Below are 6,650 nucleotides of genomic sequence, written 5' to 3'. Positions count from 1 at the left end.
GGAAGGTGGGGACGGCTGGGATTCGGATCGCAGAAGGGAGGTGCGGACTTCCTTCTTCGGGCGCTGCTGGGATCACGGCTTGCATCACGGGGCTCCGGGAGGTGGATCAAGAGCGACTGGGATTGGATGCGGAAGGTGGAGACGCGCTGAAATGGAAGAAAATTTGGGCATTTTCACCGCGTGAAGAACGCGGTTGCTGGGACGTGCCGGCTATGAGATGTATCTGATACGCGGGCGTTGCTGCTGCTGATGGTGTGGAGGATTGGGACGCATGCGGAAGGCACGGATGGAAGGTTCACTGCGTGATACACTGGGGATCTAATCGCGAGATCCTTGGGAAAGAGCTGCTGGTTGATCCGGTTGGGACGCGGCATGGGCTGGCACGCTGAAGAAGAAGATCACGGAAGAGCTGGGATTTTGATCGCGTAAGGAAGGAGACGCATGCGGAAGGTGGGGACGCGGGCTGGTGACACGTCTGATACGCGGAAGGCTTGCTGGAGCGTGGCTGAAACGGGCGAGAGAGCCGCTGGAAGGAAGAAGAATAGTGAATCATCAAAACAAATTTCCGTAGCACTGTTCATATGAACAGTGTTTTTACGTAACACTGTTCATATGAACAGTTTCATCTCAAATACTGTTCATATGAACAGTGTTTTCACGGAACACTGTTCATATGAACAGTGATTTCAGGAATGAATAGTAATTTCGGGAATAAATAGTAATTTCAGCTATTGTTTATGGGATTGGAGGTTAAAAAGTTCTTTTTTTTTTTGTGATGAAGTGAGAGTGGGAATCTTTATTCCGGAAGAGTGCACGTGCTAATCCGGAAAGGAGGGAATGCGAGGATCGCTGGAGGATCGCACGCGGGCTCGGATGTTTGGGAGCAATTGTGCTCGATCAGATCATGGCAGGATTGGGCCCGCATTGTTTGAAGTGTGGGGAACGAGCTGATTAGGCTTACTTGCATAAATAAAACATTAATTAGTTAATTTTATTATTAATAATTAGCTAAAATACTAATTAAAATAGTCTGATGATTGCACTTTTGTGCTCTCATCAGCGTCGACTGAGACGTCCGTGAGGGCGGTCGCGGAGGCGCAGACGGTGCGGCTCGGCGGGGAGCTCAGGGCGGGGGAACCGATGGCGGATGAAGCCGTTGGGAGTCTTGGGCGGCGGCCGACGGGGGGAGAGGAGGAGCTTGGCGGAGGCCCTCGGAGGAGGCGGCGCCTGGAGGGGCGCTCGGAGGTAGCAGCACTCGGCGACAACGGCTCCGGCGGCGACGACGGGCTCGGTGGCGGCTTGATCAGAGGGCGGAGCGGCGATGGCTGTATGGTGCGGCGGCGATCGCGGCGGGGAGGCCACGGGAAGATGAACAGGAAAAAGCCAGGTACCTTTTTTTTTTTTTTTTTTTTTGGGCACGTGTGGTCACGTGCGGTCACGTGCGTACCCTTTTTTTTTTTTTTTTAACTCGGATCCGTTAGGATCCGAGTTATCAGGTTTGACCCGACCCGATATCCGTATGACCCGCACGTGCAACTCACGTGCACTATTTTTTTTTTTTTTTTTTGGGTGGCGGATCCGGGCTACCGAGTTGTGGGTTAACGGATGCGAAACTTACCCGTTAAGCAGCTTCAACCTCCCGACGGTTCGGGAGGGCTCTCCGACCCTTGCGGCTGCAGCTGCGGGGCGGGGCTTCTATGGCCGTGGCGGAGGGCGGTGATCTCGGCCGCGATTCCGTGGTCCGCGGCGACGGGCGGCTCCGGCAGGCGGCGGTGTCCGGTGGCGAGCCGAAGGCAAGGTGGTCACGGCTCCGGCAGGCGTCTTCCGGTGGTGAAGGCGGAAACGTGCACGGTGGAGAGGGGTCACAGCAGGTCGGTAGCGCCGGGATGGCACAGAGCGGCGGTGGGGTGTGGTGCAGCCGGCGGCGAACAGTGGAAGTGGTGGCCGCGGACTTGGCGGCCAGTGGGAAGGGCCCGATGAAAGGGTTTTCCCCTTTTGTCTCTGATGAGAACCGAGAGGGAAGAAATGGGCAACAGGGTGGGATTTTTTTTTTTTTTTTTTTTTTTTTTGAAGTGTGTGTGCTCTTCTGGTGAGCACCGAGGGGAAGAGACAGAGATGAAGTCTCCGGTGGGATTTTGGTAGAGTGAATGACTAGGGCAGTGGACCGTGGAAGCTTGAGGAAGAAAATGCTCGATCGTGGCTTTGGCAACGGAGGCAAAGCCGGGGCTCTGATACCAAGTTGATGTAGCACCAGTACGGGGGAAGAGGAGAAGAAGGAAGAACAAGAGAAGGAGAAGGAAGAAGAGGTTGTAGAGACGCAGGAAGAATAGAGAAGGAGAGGAGAAGAAGAGAAGAAAGAACGTAGGGAAAAGAAATTCTTAATCATTCATTAAACCCTAATCATGAAAATAGTTCCCTATATATAGGGCCCAAATACACAACTTGCATAAACCCCTCTTACACAGAAATAAATCCTAATGAACCCACAAATAACACAAATAAGCCCTAAAATGCAAATAAGCCCAGAAATAAAATAAACCACAAATAAACCCTAGAATGTAAATAAGCCCAAAAATAAAATAATAAAATAAATATGCAAATAAACGAGTCTGGCTCAATCCGGGGGCTCAGGATCATCTGGATGAAGGGCTCTGATGTCCCCATCACTTGTTCTGATGGAAAATGGCGTAGGATTGTTTACTGACCAGAAGCATGTTGGCGGGAAAGAGAGTCAAGATCATCCCGAGCTGTGGTAGATGCCCTGATATGGAGGGTCCATCAGTCATGTTCTATTTGAGTGCCTGCGGGCAGTACACATTTGGAGGAGGGTTGTGTTCCTCTTGCCTCAGGCCATTCGATCTGCTGACGATCTACTACACCAGATGAGGGCAGCCATGCGAAGCCCGAGGATGATGGGATGGAGAGTCACATGTGCTTACCTGGCGTATCACATATGAATGGACAGGAACGTCCAGGTCTTTGAAGACTGGCAGGCTCCCATGAGGAGTGTAGTGGAGAGAGCTCTTCTTCAAGCTACTGAGGTCACCAGGGTTACCACGACGACCTAATCTGGGATGGCCAAAGATATCTGGAACCCCATCTCTGCTGTTACAACGTTCAGGTCTCTTAGGAGCCCTCACCACCTGGCCATCTTAAGGTGAACTTCGATGGTAGCATCTCAGGCGATGGAGATAGAGGAGGTGTATGTTCCCCATGCAAATTCCATGCAGTATAGTCAAGCCTCATCCCTTTATATAAGAGGTCTGCAAAAACCTAATCTTAAGTCTTTCTTTTCTTATTATTGCAGGCAACACAGTGGTGCCTTGTTGTCATATCCTCATCTCTTATATGTTGAAAAGCATATTCTGAAAAAGTTTTGACTCCATGACCTGTTAGGAAGGTTTATCCAAGTCTTGCCCGCCAGCATCATATTTACGTATAACAAAACAACAAATTCCTCAAGATAAAATACATGTAAGCTAGTAAGAAGAAAAAATTAACAGCAAGGAGGCAATCATCACAAAGCAAAAGAAAGTGAACATTAATTATACATTAAGCAAAGATGACAGGTGACGATGAATGGGACAACTAAAGCATTGTAGAATGAGAGAATAGAAAAGTTCAATATGAGTGAAATGAGTCAAAAAAAAAAAAAAAAACTTCTAGTAAAGACAAGTCTTTCGGTCATTATTACGACTAGCAAGCAGCTTATAGACATGCATCAAAATATATGATGCAAATAATAACTAGTAGGCCTACTCATACTTCAAATTCTAAGGAGAACGGCAAACAGCCTCAAGAGACCTAGGTGAGCGAGCACTGATTGAGTATCTTTCTTGAATAGTTATTGACACTCAGGCCCACTGTATAAGTATATTTTATTATTAGGAGATATGGTAGATGGGCTCTCCAAGCCTATAACAGTGCTGATAACTAGAGGCCATTCCTTGAGTAGTTAAGAAGGCAGGGGCCCAAATGCAAACTTTAAGGTCTAGATCACCCACCTTTATCAATGTTGATTTCATTTAATTTATAACGACACCCTATTATAAAAATAGTTATTGCAACTATATCATGTTATGATGTAAATACTAAGGGTTTAAGGGGCCCAACTAGAACCCATATCAGATAAGTAATCAGACCTTATTACAAATAAGTAGGCTATGATCGTCTCAACCAAGAAACTAGAACATGATAAATAGTTCTGAGGGCTTGCAAAGCCATCTCGCTATTGTCCTTGAATGATGCATAAAAAAGGAAAGGCAAGCTAGCTGTTGTTAGGTAATATCCTCATTTATTGTCAAACTTGTCCTATAAAGGGTACTTCCTAAAACTATCGATACAATAGTTATACAGAAAATCCAAAATTGCAAATAATTTTTAATTAGGGCCTTTCACAACTCACGAGTAGAATATCAAAGTTGACCATCTGATTTTTCCTACTGTACTAAATAGAGTGTGCATTCCCATCCTCAATTTAATATTGTCAAAATGTCCGAAGAGATTACTTATAGAAAAACTAAGTTTATGCCAGAGTTATTATCACACCAATTATGTACAATAATTTTCACGTAAGTATGTATAGCCACATATAATAGACTCAAAATTAGGTATTGATACAATTTCTAAAGAAACATAAGAAATATAACTAGCCATTGTTATCATTCCATATCACGTAATCAGAAATATAAGAGCACGCCTCTGTTCTTCCATAAATCTTGAAACATGAGAAACTATAACAAAACCCTAAACAATCCGATTATAAAATCAAAAGAAAAGCCAAAAAATCTAGAATTTAAAGATCGAAGCAAGGGAAGAAGATCCCAAACCTGGCCTCGACCTTGAGATTGATGTGGACCGACTGATCTGCCCCTTGTCCTGGCCGGCTCGCAAACAAAGCAACCGAGCAAGATCACTAGCGAAAGAACAAATCCTTCAATCAAAAACCTCAAAACCGCACAAAATCTAAAAGCTTCCAGAGTGATTAATATCTCAAAACCTCAACGGGAACTCACCTCGGCAGCTCTTCCAGCAATTAAACTAAGCGTGATGAACAGCTGTTGTCGGCGGTGGAACGGAACGTCGAGTAGAGACGAGGTTAGGTAAGGGGCCTGAGGTGAACAGAGTGCGAGGAGTGCGTGAAGAGAAGAGGGCCTGAGGTGAGGCCGCTGGTGGAAGAGCGCGGAGGAGAACAGAAGAGCCGGCGGCGGCCTGGAGCCGAGGATTGTGGACCGCCGCCGGTGGCCGCTGTGGACGGATGTGCACTGCCGCTGGTGGCCTGGAGCAGAGGGACGGTATCGACGGGGTCACGGGCGTCAAGAGAGGCTTAGGACTTTGGGTCATGTAGAGACGACAGGGAAGAGGAGAAATACTGCGTGCTTGCAAATGTTCACTTTTTTTTCTTTAGTTTTAAAATCAAAATCACATAAACAAAAATAAACATATATTTAGTATTATTATTAAAATTTAGTTTTTGTTTTTCTAGAACAATGAAATTTCATTTTTTTCAAAAACAAAAAATTTATATTTTTGCCATTAACACCAACACAACTCCTACCACTTCTATTATGGCCTCCACCACTATCACAATTGTTGTCTTCCCTATTGTCCATTTAACCATCATCACCAACTTCACCACATCATTACCATCATTTTCATTATTTTCGGCATATCATCCACATCCTTACCAACATCATTATCATCACCACACCATTACCATCATAGTCATTGTCTCCACTATCTAGCTGGTACTCCTGCTATCACCCTCACCGTCATCTTCTCTATCATACTGTTTTCATTATTGTTGCCAACTTTGCCACATCATTGGTGCCTCCCATTACTACCGCCGTTATCATTGCCACCACTATCACCATCTCCGCCATACTATCACCATCCTCGCTACCAACATTAGGGACATCTTTGTCGGTTCTATTACAGCCATCACATCCACTACTACCGTCATGTTTATATTTTTAAAAATAACCAACCATACCAAATATATATAATTTAAAAATTAAATTATATATACTTAATTTTACAGATTCGAGTCGGGTCGCGTCGGGGCAGATTGTAGAATTGAAAATTCAAAATTACCTAAATTTTAAATATCGGGTCGGGTCGGATCTGAATTCAGTAAACCCATACTTGAGCCGAAAAATAGAATGGGTCCAATTTTAGAACCCGACCCGATCCCACAGATTCTCCAAAACGGGTCAGGTCACGGGTCAACCCAACCCATTTTCAACTTTAATTTGCTACTATCTTCATCGCCACGACTATTATCATCTCTGCTATACTATCACCATCCTTGCTACCAACACTACGACCATCTTTGCGGGTTCTATTACTACCATCACATTCATCACTATCGCCATATTTATATTTTTAAAAATAATTGATTATACCAAATATATATATTTAAAAAATTAGAAAAATAAATTGTATATGATTATTTTTAAAATAAAAAAATGAAAATGATGTTAGTGGTATCTTTGCAAGGCCCATATAAAAAGCCATATTTTTATCGATAAGAAAAAATTTCAGCCATTGCTAAAAGATAATTTTAGCCTCACAAAAAATATGTCGCTAACAATAAAACTAGTATTTCCAAGCACTTTTCAATCTTTTTTTTCACATTTGGAGAGGCTTCT

The 6,650-nt window shown here is 44.5% G+C and overlaps 1 long non-coding RNA gene across 1 annotated transcript; it reads right to left on the bottom strand.

The window, feature by feature from the left end:
- Positions 1–2,362: 2,362 nt before the first annotated feature.
- On the bottom strand, positions 2,363–5,921 carry LOC113463777 (uncharacterized). The gene is made up of 2 exons (XR_015972590.2): positions 5,016–5,921; positions 2,363–4,915 (listed from the first exon to the last, which is right to left on the bottom strand). It is a non-coding gene; the product is annotated as an uncharacterized LOC113463777 (long non-coding RNA).
- Between the last annotated feature and the right edge of the window lie 729 nt (positions 5,922–6,650).

This window comes from Phoenix dactylifera, chromosome 13 (assembly GCF_051530095.1).
Source record: "Phoenix dactylifera cultivar Ajwa chromosome 13, Ajwa_hap1_PhDact_Kaust_v1.1, whole genome shotgun sequence".
Taxonomy (NCBI): Eukaryota; Viridiplantae; Streptophyta; class Magnoliopsida; order Arecales; family Arecaceae; genus Phoenix; species Phoenix dactylifera.
This window is presented reverse-complemented; position numbering and strand designations above follow the sequence as displayed.